The sequence below is a fragment of the Mangifera indica genome, chromosome 2, assembly GCF_011075055.1.
Source record: "Mangifera indica cultivar Alphonso chromosome 2, CATAS_Mindica_2.1, whole genome shotgun sequence".
In the NCBI taxonomy this organism is placed as follows: domain Eukaryota; kingdom Viridiplantae; phylum Streptophyta; class Magnoliopsida; order Sapindales; family Anacardiaceae; genus Mangifera; species Mangifera indica.
The window spans coordinates 7,169,688-7,188,007 of NC_058138.1; positions in this window are offsets into that span (position 1 = coordinate 7,169,688).

An 18,320-nucleotide genomic window follows, 5' to 3' on the forward strand; every position below is an offset into this window, starting at 1 on the left:
TCTGTCTCCACCTCCACCTTCACTTTTGTCTCCACCTCCATTTCCACCTCCAATTCCATCCAAAGTTAACGCTACAGTTTACCTAATTGCTTGAGTGATAATAAATACCATTTTGCCTTTTTTTATTTAGAGCTCACACATTTACAGAAAGACAACAGAATTAATCGAAAGAGAAAATAAATTTCTAGTTATATATATAACTAAAACATAAAAATTCACAAAGTTTTCCTTTAAACCTTTTTTTTAATTTTATAATTGAAAATAGTCAATATACATATATATTTTGACTTTTACACAAGGTGTCTCAAGCTTGTAGTCATAATCATCAAGGCAATTTAAAGTACTTAACATTCAGGATTATTTAAAATCAATGGGTGCTTATGGTTATCAGAGTTTAGAGATTCTGTCTCACATTTAAGAATTTCATTTTAATTCTGATTTTAGGAATTTCACTGTGCATGATATTTTGATATGGGTTAAATAAATTTAAATTATAAATAAAAATATTTTTGTTTGGAAGGAAGAAAAACAATAGTAGGTGTTTTTCTAAGAATTAACATCTATGGAGAAGACACAAAAGAGATAAAGGTAATTGATTTATAGTTTTACATTAAGAAAGGATTAACTTTCTTCATTTTATTTATCCTAAGAATAATAGTAGATGTTGATTCATAGAAACTCATGATATTACAAAAAGTATATAAGTGAATTTATATGTGGTTATGAATATGTTGCCATCAATTTGGAGGGTCACAACAATATTGAGGAAAAATGTGTTTCAAATTGTGTTGAAACAACTAAAGAGAAGAGGTAACACCAAACATGCAAACTTGGCTCTAATGTTAAATAAGAATTAAATAAATTATGTGCACAAACAAACTGTACAAATAAAATATAATAGTTTATTTTTTTCACATTAAAATCAATCAATCAAATGTTATTATTTCAATTTGTATAAATAAATTTGTATATCTTATTTGGGCATTTAATACCTTATAAGAATTTGTTTAATTTTTTTTAATAATAATATTAAATAAGAATAATAACTTACAGCATAAAGGTGAAGGCAACATGAATCTGTATTTTAAACAGAATAAGATAACGTTGACCCTCAATCATAATCCGCAAGAAAGTAGGCACCCTGCTATATAAAATTCGAACAGGGGAGCCGGGAGCCGTCGCTATAGTTGCTAACTTGCTACTGGCTTATAATCATCATTTTCACGACCTATTATCCACTCATCACCGTAATTAATTTAAATACGAAAGGGGCCTAGTGGTGGGAAAAAAACAAATAGTGTTAGGGGGATCAATGATGTGCCTTCATTTAAATGTGATAGTGCTAGACTAACAGGCTGTTTCACAAAATGGGGTTAGTTGTTAGATTGAGAATGTGAGAAAAAGTCTTACTCCGTGAGCTAGATTTTGGGCATGCAAGGTCTAGTAGCACCTAATACTTATACCACAATTCGAGCTAGATTTTACCCTAACCCTCCCATTGTCTTCTCTTTGTTCAGTTTCCCTCTCCGTTCCTATCCATTAATTTCCCTTTCTCGATTACATCTATAGATTAGGGATGGCAATGGGGAGGGGTGGGGAGGGGATGTCAATCCCCGTCCCCGTCCCCGTAGGGGATTTCAATCCCCATCCCAGCCCCGTCCTCTCCCCGTGAAGGAAAATCCCCTCCCCATCCCCTCCCTGTCCCCGCGGGGAAAAATCTCCTCCCCATCCCCACCCCATCCCTGCGGGAAAAAATCCCCTCCCCATCCCCGTCCCGTCCCTGCGGGGAAAAATCCCCTCCCCATACCCGTAAATATAAATTTTAATTCTTTTATGTATTTCAATAAATAAAATAAATTATATTCTCTAAAAATATCACTTACTACAAGAGCTACAAAATATTCATTGTTATTTTAGTTCAAATAAAAAGTTTTCATAAAATCTAACAATATGCAATAATCAATCTCTTCATTAGTAGCTATTCATGTATGTGATTTAGGGTAATTTTATAATAACATTAAATTTAATACTTTTCATTCACTTTAATTGATTTTATCAAGTTATAATTTGTTTTTTTTTTTTTTGTGTAAAACCTGGTGGATTGACTAACTGAAGTTAAAATAGAATTAATTTGGTATATTTGTATTTTATGATAATGAGATTTTGGGGTTTTTTTAATATATTAGATTAATAGTTTAGAAATTAGTAAAAGTTAATAATTGATAATTCAAAAATTAGTAAAATTAAAGTTATAGTTTTAATAAATCATAATGTAAAAATTTCTAGAACTTAATAGTTTATAAATTATTATATTAATATATTAGATTTAAGGGGAGGGGAGGGGCAGGGCGGGGCGGGGACATATGTATCCTCGTCCCCGCCCCGTCCCCGATTACGGGGATTTTTTTCATCCCTATCCCCGCCCTTTTTCCCGTTTTTATCGGAGAATCCTCTTCCCGTTAGGGTCGGGGAGGGTCGGGGCCCCTAAAGTCGGGCCCAAATTGCCATCTCTACTATAGATATCTTTATAAACACGCCGCCAAAGTGCCGGTAGCCTATAATAATAATAAAAGTGTCAGATATCACAAGATATTAAAAAATTTTTGTAAAGTGGATTGATAGTCCTTGATACTTGATCTGGTTCTTTTAAAATTAAGTGTCTTGTAGAGGAGAAATCAACCAATAATCACGGAGTTCAAGTACTTCGCTTGGGAGAGGATAGTATTAGAGGTGATTATTTATATGATATAATACAAAGACAAGAATCTCAAGACTTTTCCCATTTTTCATTAGGCATCATACTAGAGGCCACACAGAATTTTTCTAATGATAATAAGCTTGGTGAAGGTGGGTCTGGCCCCGTGTACAAGGTGCCTATAATTTTGATTTCAATTTGGTGAAGAGACTTTGATTTTTTTAAACATGTTATGTACTTTGAATGGCTGACTTGTGATTTCCATGTCCACAAATGATTGGTGTTTCACAAAAGACAATCATTCTCCTTATGTTACTCCCTCCTTACAATACATGTATAAAAGGAAATTTTTTTAGTTTTCATTATCCAATAAATAGAGATAGATTCAAACCTTATTAAACTTGAATTAGGATATGTTTGAGTTTGGCTAGACATAAGGGATTCGATCTTAAACCTAATGAGTTTTGAAAATCATGAGATTGAGTACAAACTCAATATAGAGACTGGTACTCTTGTTTCGACTTAAAATCAATATTGTCTATGTTTTGAATATATAACTAAGAATTTTTTCAAAAAAAAAAAATAAAGTAGATTTGAATTGTGTAGAGAACAGAAAAAATGAGTTTATTTTAATGGATGAAATTAGATGTTAAAATGTTTTTGTCTAGTATAGGATTTTTGCAATTGGGAATGAACCCAAATTAAAAATCTTTTAACAATTCACTTCAATATAATGCTTTCTTTTTTCAGTGAACATAAATTTTAAAAAAATAATCATTTATAAATTTAAAACATAGACGACTTTGTTTTGATCATAATCCATAACTGGTTAAAATGATATTGATTTTTTTTTTTTTTTTGTATTCATGAGCATGCCATAAGTGTGCAAGGCTATTGAGCCGAGCCTTCCATGGTAATGCACCAATGGTATTTCTATACATTGTAGGATTATCAAGCAACTCACTATCCCCTACATGTAATTTTATCTCAATAACCATAGGCGTAGAATAAGGCTTTGCATCTTGCATTTTTGTCTTAGCTAAAAGATCTAATGCATACTTAGCCTGATTTAAATACAAGCCTCTTTCATTTCTATGAGCTTCAAACCCCAAAAAATAACTCAACTCACTAAGATTTTTAAGAGCAAACCCTGAATTTAAATCACTCACCAGCTCCAGTGTAACTTCATACCTTGGGCCTGTAAGCAAGATGTCATAGACATGCAAGAATGTAGATTATCCTTTCTTGGCTTTTCAGAATGAACAAGCTGGAATCTGATATAGAATTCTCAAATCCTGTCTTTTTCAATGACTTTTTAGCCTCTCAAACCAAGCTCTCAGGGTTTACTTCAACCCAAAAAGAGCCTTCTTGAGTTTGCACATAAAATTACACTTCTCATTATTTATAAACCCCTTTGACTGGGACATAAAAACTACTTCTTACAACTCCCCATTCAAGAAAGCATTGTTTACATCAATCTGATGTATTTTCCAGTCAAAAGTCACAGCTAAAGAAATTATAATTATGATTGTTGCAGTTTTCACAACAAGATTAAAAGTTTCTAGGAAGTCAATTCCAGGGGTCTGCTGCAACCCTTTTGCCACTAACCTGGCCTTTAGTTTGTTAACTGTTAACTGTCCAATCAGAATTATATTTGGTTTTGAATACCCACTTGTGACCAACAACATTCATTCTTTTGGTCAAAGGAACTAACTCCCAAGTTTCATTTTTAATCGAAGCATTGTATTCCTCTACCATGGCTTTATACCATAATGGACTAGCTAAGGCTTCAGTCACACTTTTTGGCTCTTCATGAGTGAAAGTTTGTGTGATAGAGGCAAAGGTTTTTGGTGGTGGCAAATGCCCTGTTTTGGATCTTGTTTTCAAAGGATGGCTAAAAGTGTTTAATGGTTTGAACTGATCCTCTGACTGCACATTTCTTTCTGTATGTGACTGAACACAACAAGGCAACATTACTTCAAGCGTTACAGTGGGAAATAGGTCAGATGTGTTGGGTGGTAATTCTGGTAAATTTTGTAATGGCTCAACGTTTGTTTGTGGAAAGGACTGTGTTTCAGTTTCGGAATTTGAATTTAATGTGGTAGAGTGGTCAGGTATTTTGTTTGTTTGTGAAGAAGATTGTGTGCCAGTTTCAGAATTTAAGTTTGATGTGGAAGAATGTTTAGGTATCGAGGAATTCAAGCCTTCTTTTTGCAATGCATAGAATTCAGAACCAGAGAGCTGTTTTTCTGATTTGGAAGTCCTAAATTCTGACCTATTATCACTTAGAAGGTTGAATGTAACTGGTTTTGTTTCTAAGGAAGGTTTTGGTGTATTATAAGGCATAGGTGTTGAACTGGTAGACTGTTTTGGTGCAACAGAAACAGGATAACTAGAATCATCTTGAGTAGAATCTTTGTGAATAATACAGAAGGTTTCTGAATCAGGTGGTATGAAAAAACTGTCAAGAAAACTGTGTTCTTTCTTCTGAAAATCTGAATTTTTCAAGACTAATTCTGAGTCCCAGTTTTTGTCTTTAAAAGGATATTCAGTTTCATCAAACACTAATTGGCAGACACATAAACTTTTCCAGTTTTACTTATGCATTTTTATCCTTTGTGTTCTAGACTATAACCTAAGAAAGCTCATTTTTCTGAATGATACGCAAACTTATGTCTATTATAAGGTCTAATAAAAGGAAAACAGGAACATCCATAAGGTTTGAGTTCTTTATATTCTGATTCCTTGTTTAAAAACTCGAAAGCTGAAGAGGGCAGTCTATTTATTAAAAAGACAGCAGTTTCAAAAGCTGAAAACCAGTCAGTGAAAGGCATTCCTGCTTGTGAGAGTAAGACCCCCTGTTTCTACAACATGCCCATGTTTTTGTTTAGCTCGTCCATTTTGTTGGTGTGCATGTGGACAAGGGTGTTTAAAAATTATCCCATTTTCTTTTAGATATCCTGTTAAGTTTCTATACTCACACCAACCCGCAACAAACACAACCACACCTCCCCCCCAACCCCCACCCCCCAAAATCTGCTTGCAATACTTTTTAGTTTTTATTCAAATTACCTTTCAACTGGCTTAGGAATTGAATGAACACTGCCCTAGTTTCTGACTTAGATTTTAGAGGATACAACCATGTAAACCTACAGTAGTCATCAACAAAGTGAACACAAAATTTGCAGCCTTCTTTTGTTAGAACTGTTGTCGGACCCCACAAGTCACTATGGATCAATTCTAAAGGACTGTTTGCTTTAGAACTACAGGCTGGAAAATGAAATTGATGACTTTTGCCTAGTTGACAATCACTAGATTCATGCAATTTATTCAAGTCATATAATGAAACAGAAAATGTTTTGCGTCTTCTCCAGGGGCTTTACTGCAAGGATGACCAAGACTTCTATGTAAAGTAGCAACATCTACTTTATTAGCAAGCAAAACAGAATTTTCCAGTAATACATTTTCTTCAGCATAACAATCCTTATTTCTAGACTCAAGCGTTAGCAAAAATTAGTAGAGTATTAGAACTTTCAAAATAAATATCTAAGTTCAAGTGTCTGTTACACTTGTAAAAGGTTAATTGAAGTATCTTAATATAATAGTTGTAAGTTTAATCATTCTATTTCAGGTTTACTCGGGTTTTATCTATCCAACCAATACGATCGGTCCGGTTAAAAAAAAATAAAAAACAAACCTAAAAGTTAAAACTGCATACTAGTTTTAAAACTGGTTGTGTTGAATAAAATCAACCCAACGACTCAATAATTAAAAAAAAAAAACTACAAAAAATCATGCTTGATCTCAAGTAATCAAAATTATTTTTTAAAAAACATAAAATCAACGTTATAAAAAACCAAAACTACAAAATGAAAACTTTACATTTGTTTCTAGCTATGGGTTGTAAGAAAATTAAAATTCCCAGACGAGAAAATCGATCAAAATAGATTCATATGAAATCAAAAATCAAACTTGAGAAAAACAAAGTCTGATCAATTGACACGTATAAAAACCAAAATCTTATGCAAAAAATCAAAATTTGAAAATTAAAAAAAGGTAAAACTTTCACTTAAATTAACTGAAAACCTAGTAGAATAAATCATGGGAAAATCGAATTTAATGTAAGTGTTACCTGATTAACAATAGCAAATCAAAATCAGGTTCAGGATCTAAAAAACTATCACAACCATGTAGCCCTTCATCTCCCTAGATATAAGCGTAATGGCCCCTCTGGCTCGGTTGACATTGAATTGGGCCCTTACCTCTGAGCCCAATTTCTGTCCCTCTCCGTTTTCTTGTCTTTCCAAAACTAAATACGTAAGTTATCAATAAGCGATGCAAAAATTATGATAAAATTATATTTATCAGAAATGAGTTGAAATGCTTCTCAAATTTGTTTATATTTCTTTTTAAAAATTTTTAATCAAAAAATAATTTTAAATATTATATCAAACATATTTGTTAACATCCACAATAAACGTTTGATGCTATGTTACTAATTTTACATTTTATATAATGCTCAATAATTTATAAACTAAATTCTTAAAGATTATAATTTTCCCCTGGAAGTAATTTTTATTAACAGATGAAATTATTGCATAAATTTTACAATTGAATAAAATAACAAAAAAGGCAGAAATAGATGTGAATATACCTTTTGTTAACTTTAATAAAAGAAGAAAATATATGATGATAATGTTTCCTTATTGTATATGGTTAATGCAAGAAGAATGCAAGTACCTACAATTTCATAAGATCAAATACGGATGTGCATATTCTCTACCCATTTGGATTTGTTTTAGATTCATACCTATTTTGACTCGATTTACACGCATTTAGATTTCCATTTTGCAAGAACTTCTTTGGCTTTTTGTTAAATTTAAAATAATTATTAGATAGGATTATAAAGTTAATTTAAGTGGAAAAAAATAGATAAATTAATTATTTTTTTATCTCTAATAATTGATAATTAGTTTATTTGAAGCCATGTGCCAACTACTGTACAATATCTTATCATAGTAGTTTAATTAGGGTTTATTACTATATAGTTATATAGACAAAATTTTTTATTTGTCAAACTCGCATGCTCTTGTTTACAACTCGAAGAAGAAACCTTATACAAATTATTTTGGACTTTAAATCAATATTTCCTATATTATTTTGGACTCACTCCTTCCAATTTTAACAATCATAAATAAAGTACATGTAATATAATGTCAATTGTATATGGAAACCTGAATTTCATTACTATAAATTCTGAATAGTGAAATGAGATGGACACAGAAAACACACAGCACTACAAACGTAGACTTTTGATATTTCCTATTGATCACGTTAAGATTTGACTTTTTATTTTGCTTATTGGATCTAAATCTGGGATACTTATCCGCGGCATAAACTTCTACACCGATGTACGAGGTAAATTATTTGTTTCCGTTCTTTAGTGGTAGCGTAGACAAATTTGCAATGTGAACCTCTATATATTCAAGTCAGTGACGTGACTGGCAGTGGCCTAACTCTTGACAATTCATAGTGCTTTCATTTTCTATGAATTTTCTCATCAATGAGCTTTTTTGGCAAGGATTATTGGCCGACAAAGAATTGTTAGCAGCCCTCTATGTTGTTTTCAAAATGACTTACAATAGTTATTAATATTTTATTATATACTATACATATCATATGAAGTGATGTAATATATATAAAAATGATACATATTTTAAATTGTATCGAATTAGTATAATACAGTGGATGTATTACATGATATGATATGATACGTATATACAATATAATAGATATTACTAATATAAATTGATATACTTTTATAAAGAAATATTAATGTGATAGGAATACATATGAAAAAATTTAAATTTTTAATAGGTATTTGTGGTATTTTCTATGATGATGATATGATAACTTGAATTTTTTTTATTTTATTTAAAAAAATGTAATCTATAATACGATATGATATATGATATGAAAAATTAAGTTTTCGATATATAAAATAAATGTTGTTTAGCCTCTGATCGATATGAAGACTTTCGCTCAACATTTGAATTAATCCTTCAAGTGTTTGCGTTCTCTGAAATTTTGATCACAGTCTCATAATCTCCAACATATTTCATTTTATTTTGGCCACAGGACTTATTCCCACCCAAAGTTTACTGTTTTCCCAAATTCCACCCATTAACTTTAAAAATCTCAAATACCCACCTATAGGTAGCCAAAATTAACGGAATCAATTAAATGTCAGGGGTAAAATTATTATTTACTCAATAATATATTAAAAATAATAAAACATTACTCATTTCCCCTTTAGATTTGAAAAACTAATAATTTTTCTCAGAATTAAACTTTGAAAAGTTACATTTTCCCCCTAGGGTTTCAATCTTGTCCTTCCTTCTTCGATCACCAGACTCCAGCTCAAACCATCTTCATCCCTTCTTCTCCCTCTACCACCAACGATGAAGAAATACTGGTGAACGACATAAAGCCGCCGAAGTGAAGTTTGTTGGTGTCTTCGTCTTCATCAGCCTATGGAGACAAAAAGTCTCTTTGTCAGATGATCTTCATCTGATGAAAATGTGTGACATTGCTTAAAGACTGTGGTGGAGAGACCAAAAGAGAGAACGCCGATGGTTGGGAAGTCGTTGTTTGTTGGAGAGGGGGAGACCGAAATCCTAGGGGAAAATTTGTCACTTTTCAAACCTTGGTTAGGGTGGGGGAAAATTGTTAAATTTTTAAACCTAGAGGCAAATGGATAAATTTTTATTTTTTAAAATATTTTTACTAAATAACAATTTTACCCCTGACAATAACTACAAAAATTAACAAATAGGTAGATATTTGAGATTTTAAAAGTTAATGAGTGAAAATTTGAGAAAATACTAACCATTGGGTGGGAATAAGTCATTTGGCCTTAATTTTTGTCACTTTTTATCCTATCCTCTTCCCATTAAACTAAAACATAACTCACCATTTCGATCAATCTTATAGTAGAAAATATTCATAACTAGATTTATTATAAAATTTCATAACAAAATGTACAAATATATTCATAAAAAATATCATTTTGATGTTTCCATGACTAAAATATCAATTTATGGGTTTATGACTATTAAGGATTGTATAGTTTTAAAGGGGTTTGGGTCATATGGTTTTTGGGGTCTAGGGGTTTATGGTAAAATATCCATTACAACTATTTCCAAAGTTCTACTAGATATCATGGCTAAGAGTATATTATGAAAATCTGATACAAAATTTGAAAATATTAATTAAACCTCACATCGTAAAATATCAATTCACCTATATACTTTATATCCATTACACCAGTTTTGAAGTTTTTCTACATTCCGTAACTAATAGTATTTCAACTAAAAGTGATACAAAATTTGACAAATATCAATTTAGCCCACTGTAGGATAAACTATCAATTTACCCCTGTATAGTTCAGTATCAAATAACGCCATATAGTAAAACATCTGAGTCCCTCCTACATTGTCAACTATCAAATAACCCCACATTGTAAAATATCACCTCCCCTTATGTATGGTTAAATATCTAATAACACTTGACATTGTAAAATAACCGTTTACCCCCTACGATTATATTATTAAAATAGCCCCTACAATTCTCTACCATCCTATTTTTTAGACACAATTCTAAATTAATTTGTAACAAACCACAAATAATTGCATAATCAACAAATAAATCAAGTTTTGAGTTAATATTCATATGAGCACCTCAATATTACAAAACTTCTTTTCTTCGAATCGAAATCATGATGTCAGATATGAGTGAGATTGTGAAAATATGAATGCATTTTTATTGATGTAGGGTTATGGTTTATATAGAAAAGGTGAGCAGTAATGTTGGTATTAAGTTAGGTATTTTGGTCATATCTGTTTAACACCAAAAAAATGTAGTCAATTTTGTTTTGGTACATGAAATATGGTTAATTGAATTAATTTCTGTTAATTTTTTAATCATTTTCAATGTCAAATTACCTTTAGCATGCATTTAGTTTAGATAATATTTTATTACTAAAAATAAAAAATTACTATAAAGATAAATTACCTAGAATATTACTTAATATAAATTATTATTATATTCAATAAAATATGGTATATTTAAATAATTATTATGCTTGATTGAAAGTAATAAAAAATACTAAAATATTGGTTTTCTTTAATGTTCCGGAAGGATAATTGGGTATAAATTAATATTATGTTTGGTTAAACTAGCATGTTTTTTGTTAAATATTTGCTTTGTGTATCTTCTAAAATATTTTCCATTTTAATAATATATTAGTATTGTTTTCATGTTGTCATATCATGAAATTAATTCATTAAATTATTTTTTCAAGTTATTGTCTTATTGCTAATCTATTTTTTAAAAATTTTGTTATTTTAATTAAAAAATAAAGGTAATTTTGTTCTAAAATTTAATATATAAAGATAAAATTGTAACAAATTAAAATAAGATTGTTTTAGTAATTGTTTATTATCTAAAATGGATGTGATAATTTAAATTAGCCTATATAATGTATCATATCACCTTTAGAGAGTGTTTGGTTTAAGATAATAAAAAATTACTCCGATAATTTATATTTTATTACTAATATTATTTTATTTAGTTTATTAATAATAAATATCTTCTATTGTCAATGGTGATCTGATAGGTAATATATGAGATAATCTATCTTTCTAATAATTTTTTATTTTTTGTAATAAAAGATGAATTAAACCAAACGCATCTATATTGGAGGGTTTGATTCATAGTAATAAAAAATATTTAATCTTTTATTATTGATATTACTTTGTTTGATTTGTTAAGTAACACAAATTCTGGTAATCTTTTTTTTTTTTTGGAGATACTAAGAAATTTTATAAATAAAATAAAAATAAAGCACATAATATGAGGGGTCATTTCAAATAATCTTCTATCACTAATGATGAAATAGTAGATAATATAAGAAGTAATCAAATTATCATATATACTTTAGATATTAAAATATTATCAAGGTAATACTGATTTTGTTACAATTCTATACTCCCTTATCACTTTTGAGAAATTAAGATAAATACCCATTTTGCCCTCATTTAAGCAAAAATGCCCTATTGTTCATTTCTAGGGATGACAACGGGGAGGGGCGAGGAGGGGATCTCAATCCCCATCCCTGTCCTCGTAGGGGATATTAATCTCTATCCCAACTACGGGGATAAAAATGATTCCCTATCCCTTTTCTATAAAAAAAATCCCCTCTCCATCCCCTCCCCGTCCTCGCAGGGAAAAATCCCTTCTTTGTACCCGCAAAAAAAAAAAAATCTCTTTTTTATACCTTATAAACACAATATAAATATATTAAAAAATAAAATTAAAATTAATCCACTATTTCAAATATCACAAATATAATATATTAACTACTTTAATATGTATAACAGAAACCTAGATAAATTTGAAAAACATAAATAATTTAAAACTATAAAAATATATTAGTATTTTAAATAAATATATTAATATAAAGAGATGGGGAGCGGAGCGGAGGGAAGGGGGCGGGGCTGGGTGGGGACACATGTATCCCCATCCCCGGCCCGTCCTTGATTTTAAGGATTTTTTTAATCTCCGTCCCTATCCCCTTTCTTGTTTTTATTGGGGAATCCCCTCCCCGTTAAGGTTAGGGAGGGTTAAGGCCCCTAAAGTTGGGCCCAAATTGCCGTTCCTATTTATTTCCTATGCAAAAATGCCCCACTTTCAAAGTCTAAAGCAAAAATTTCCAAAAAATTTTTAAAAATGCCAAAACTACCCTTCATCACTTTTATATAAATCCTCACTCTCATACATTTCTCACATCATTCAAATTCTCACTCTCACTTTTAGTTTTACTCAATATTTGATACTATAGGTTTGTTCGAAAGGAGAAGAATTTGTATTTTTGAATTCAAATAAAAACAAATCAATTTGTGAGAAAAATGTATTTATATGAATGTTAATTTTATTTGTTAAATCATGTTCATATGTTATATATAGGGGGGATTTGGATATTTAATAATATATTAGGGGGTTAAAAAAATATTAGAAAAATATGGAGGCATTTTGATATTAAACAATGTATAAAAGTTTTAAATGAAATATTAGAAAAAATATAAGGATACTTTGATACAATACAATATATAAGAGTGTTAAATAAAATGTCAGATAAATATAAGGGGTTAAATGAAATGTAAACAAAATATGAGAGGCGTTTCGATATTAAATGTTGCAAATGAAATGTTAGAAAAATATAATAGCATTTTGATACAAAACAACATATGAGGGTGTTAAAAAATGTTAGATAAATATAGAGGTTAATTGAAAGGTTAAAAAAATATTAAGGTATTTTGATATTAAACAATATATAAAGGTTTTAAATGAAATATTAGCAAAATATAGGGGTATTTTGATACAAGATAACATAAGAGTATGTTAAATGAAATGTCAGATAAATATAGGGGGTTTAAAAAATGTTAGAAAAATATGGAGATATTTTGATATTAAATAGTGTAAGAAGGTTTTAAATAAAGTGTTAGAAATATATAAAGGCATTTCGATACAAGACAACATATGTAGGTATTAAATGAAATGTTAGATAAATATAGGGAATTAAAAAAATGCTAAAAAAATATGAGGGCATTTTGATATAAAACGGTGTAAGAAGGTTTTAAATGAAATGTTAGAAATATATAAAGATATTTTGATAAAATATAGGGGTACATTGATACAATACAATATTTAAGGGGATTAAATAAAATTTTAAAAATAGAGGGTATTATGAAATTAGACAAAATATGATGGTTCTAAATAAAATATGTAGACAACAAGAGGGCATTGATAATATTATAAGAATATCAAGTCGTATATGTTATAAAAAAAAGGGTGCATTTTGATATTGTATAATATATTAGAGAGTAAAATAAAATATTAGAAAAATATAAGGGTCATTTGGGATATTAACTAATATATGAAATTAACATTTTGGTTTCAAATAATGTATAGGGGTGTTTAGTGAAATTTTAGGAAATTAGAAGTAGCACATATATCAATAAATGATTATTGTAGAATTTTTTATAATAAATGTTTAATTTTTTACCAAAATTTTTCATTGTAGGATTGATAATTAAACTAGTTGCGTATGCTACTATTCGTTTCCAAAGAGAATGGATCCAATATGATGAGAACATAATGAAGTATGTTGGAGGTTTTAAAAAATTGGTTAAAATTTTCTTTGGAACAACATTTAAGAGATTTATCCTACTTTTGAGTGAATAATATGGTATTGATTCGATTAGAAACTACATTGAACCATGTATGAAACCGAAAAAAATTGAGTTCAACTGCCTTGTAAAGATCTAAAATGATGAAGATGTGCAAGGCCTTATGACATGTCTCAATATTTCAAGGAATGTATTCTTGTTTTTGTTACATGTACCACAATCAAAGAAGAAGAAGAAGAAATTGGTGGCAACGATGATAGTGAAGTGAAAAAGGAATCTACTGGGAAAGACTTGATTGATTTTAATAATGATGCATTCTATATTACTACTAGATCAGTTCATGGAGATAAAGAGAGGGCTCTAGATAGGGGTGATTTTAAAGAGAATAAGATGATTGATATTCCTCTTGATGAGGTAGACTTTGGGGATATGTCATTTGTTAACTGTGATATAAATAATCTTTAGCTTGAAGATCCTATTATGGGTGGCAGGAATTATTCAGAATCATTTTTTGATAATGTCTCCACTGATTTGTTCAAGTGGCTTCTTAAATTTCCTCCACAGCCTACAACATCATCAAATGATGCAAGATTGATCTGAGAGGGGAATGCTGCAAAACTTGGTGACATTTTTAATGACAAAAAACACTTGAAAAATGTTGTGGACCAATTTGCACTAGAAAAAGGATTTCAATACAGAGTGCTTAAATCTGACATGAGAAGATGGAAGATTAAATGTTATGATAAGAAATGCAAATGGTTTCTATTAGGAAGAAGAGTCAAACCCAGTAAGTCTTCTAAAATGGTTAAATGAATCATACTCACACATGTTTAATTGATAAGATAATGTTACATCACGACAAGTTGGGGCTCGAGCTTTAGGTTAATTAATGAAGTTAACGTTTGTTTTCATTGATCGTATTTATTGGCCAAAAGAGATCATTATCAACATCATTAATAGGTATAAAATTGACATTTCATATTCACAGGCTTGACAGACAAGAAATTAGATTTTAAATTTATTAAGGGGCTTACCGAAACAATCATTTATGCCCTTACAGATTATTGCTATAATTTGAAGCGTGCTAATCTGGGAATTGTGATAGCTATAAAAATAGATGATAAATATCGCTTTAAGTATTTTTTTTCATGACATTAGGATATTCTGTCTGTGCATTCAAGCAATGTCTTTGACCTGTTATTTGCATAGACGATGCATTCCTTAAAGGTCGATATCTGAGATATTTATTTCTTATGGTGCTCCTCGATAATAATAACTAGATCTACCCAATTGCTTTCGGTGTCGATAAAAAGGAAGATTATGAAACGTGGTGTTGGTTTCTGATGAAGGTTAAAGAATGCATCAATGAAATACTAGAGTTGACAATAATCTCATATTGATATCATGTTTTATACTCTGCAATGGCTGAAGTCTTTCCAGATATACATCATGAGTTTCGTTGTCATCACCTTCTTTGTGGCACATGATCAAAGTACCAACATAACTCACAAGTAACATGTTTATACATTTATAAAATTTTTAAATCTGCTAACATTTTATAAGTTTTGATTACAAAGTGCTTATATTATTTATAAACTTGTAGGTTGCATGTTTATATTAGAAAGCTGTAAATTCATATACAAAAGCAGATTTTGAGGCTGTGATGACATTTATTGATGTGGTGGATCTTTAAACTAGGGTCTACTTACGTGAAGTTTTTTTAAATCAAAAAAGGGATTTGAAATTCAAAAACTATATATTGAAGAACCTTAAAACAAGAAAAACAGATATGAAATTCAAAAACTATACGTTAATAAACCCTAGGATTGAAAAATATAAATTTGGCCCCTTATATTATTTCTACTCTCTCACAAGTCCTATATTTTTTCTTTGCACCCCTCGTCAATTTTCTTATCTCCCATAGGTCTTATTGTTTCAAAAAATTAATTTCCCCCCACCCCACAAATTCCTCCGAGTTCCTTGGGACAACCCAAGTTTACTATTCAAAATACTCCCTCCACCGTGGTTTCCCCCAATTTCTCCTCTCTCCCATGTGGCATCAGGCTGGGATGGGCATAGGATATTGGGTAAGATGTGTAGGATCAGAGTCGGCAAGAGAAGCAAAAATTTTCAAATTTGGTTAAAACTAATTAATTTTCTCTGTTAAAACTAACAACACAGTCAAGAACTCTGAATTTTTTTGGGTTAAATTTTAACATATAATATAAGAGATTTTTTTTTTAAACTTCTTTTGTTTCAAGTTTTTATTAAATTGTTGTATTGTTTTGATCACAAGTACATTTTTCATTTTAAAATGGTTGAAGTTGTATGTATGGTTGGGCTTATAGGGGACATGATTACTGGAGATAATAAGATTATGAGATATGTTGGTGAAGACAAAATAATGATTACAGTTGATGAAAACTAATTATAGGAGATTGGTTGAGGTAATCTCCTCTCCTTTAATAATAGTTGATGCTAATCCAATGTTCACCTAGGTCCAAAAAATTCCAAAAACATGTCACCCTGGATAATTCCATTTGAGTCATTTAATTTTGAGCGAATGTTTGGAAGTGTGTGCTATACCCCCTAACAGTTAATTGGATACGAAATTTGTGGGTCTCATGGAATTTGTACTCACCTTCGCAATAATTTACACCAAATCTTTGATAAAGACAAAAATCAATTTAAGTTAGTAAACAAAACCAGCTCCAACTGATAATGCACCAAACAAAAATAACCAAAAAAAAAAAACTGTTCATAAAAAATATTTGTACAATGAATTGTAATTTTTGTTACGGTTCTGTTACTTTTATCGAAAAATGGATAAAATAGTAGATTCTATTACTGTTATCGTTAAAATTAGTTGAATTTGTTGAAAGTTTCACTAATTTTAACGACAGACAGTAACTGTACTATGTCAATTAATGGATATATAAAAAAGTACCATGAATGGTGCCTTAAATAGTGTTCTGCTACCATTATTAATGGCAACATTAGGAAGGTAGGCTAGTTGTGGCAAATTTCCATTTGCCCTTTAGGCACCCCAACCTACCATTTTCATTCCTAAATAGCGGTAGGCCAATTTTAGCAAATTTCCATTTGCCCTCTAGGCATGCCCGACCTCCCATTTACACCCTTAACCAGTGGTAGGCTATATCTGGCAAATCTCTGTTTGCCCTCTTAGGTGCTCAACCTACCATTTAGCATAGCACACATTGTCGTTGTTAGCATCGACAGCAAAAATTACAAAATTTGCCCATTTCAATTAAGATATCACTCAAATAATCTACCAGAAACATTATTTTAACACATTAACTATTTCTAATTAAAAAATAATAATTTATTCAACAAAAGACAAATCTCAAAGCCTAAGCCGACGAAAAACTGTAGCTTCTTCATTTTCAACGATAAAATGTATTTCTCCTCAAATAAGAACAATTTTCAATCCAAAGACATGATTATCAAGCTGAAAAATGCAATATCTAATAGAATCCAACACAATCTCATAAAATAAAAGAAAACAATAAGGTTACTAATCTATAAAACCATTTTCGAGATGATTACAACTAAACAACTGAACAAAATGGAAGAATCACAGTCAAAATTGTTGAAATTGAGAGAAAATTTTTTAGGTAGATTGAGTAGGTCAGTAAAAGGAAAAAAAGTGGGCTTACCATCGTTCTATATATATTTGGGATAGTTTCAGTAGTTTACCTTTTTTGTAAAATTGTACAAAAGTGGGGGTTAAAATTGTCAATGAATGGTTCAAAATTACATTTAATCATTTCATTTTCATTGAATTTTCTCATGGATTAGTTACAGCGTTTGGTTTCAAAAGGCTAAAGGACTTATTCCCACCTAAAGCATCCTCTGATCTTAAGTTTTTATCTTTTAACTATGAAAATCTTAAACACTTACTTGTAGGAGGTTATGTCTATTAGTTTTAATGGTAAAATCACCATTTTATTTGTAATATTAAAAATAAATTAAAATTTAATCTTATTTTTTCCCTCAAAAACCCTAAAAATTAATTGTTTCCCTTGTAGGCTAAAAAATGACATTTCTCTTTTAGAGTTTAGTTTTCAAGCTTTGGTATCATTTTTGACGCTATTATCAATGGTCTTTTCCTCCCAAAGCTTCCTTTCCTTTTGACGATCTTTTTTCACTTAGTTGGACACTTAATTGGCGTCGAATGAAACAATGGATATCATTAGTTGGGAAAATTGACATGTAAGCATCCAACTCTTCCAACACCGCTAGTTAGGATTATTAATTTTGTTTTAATTCTGAACAACCTTGTAATAATAAAGATAAACAAAAAAAAAAAGTCATTAGGATTTGTCAGAAATATATTTTCGGCTTATAAATGTGAA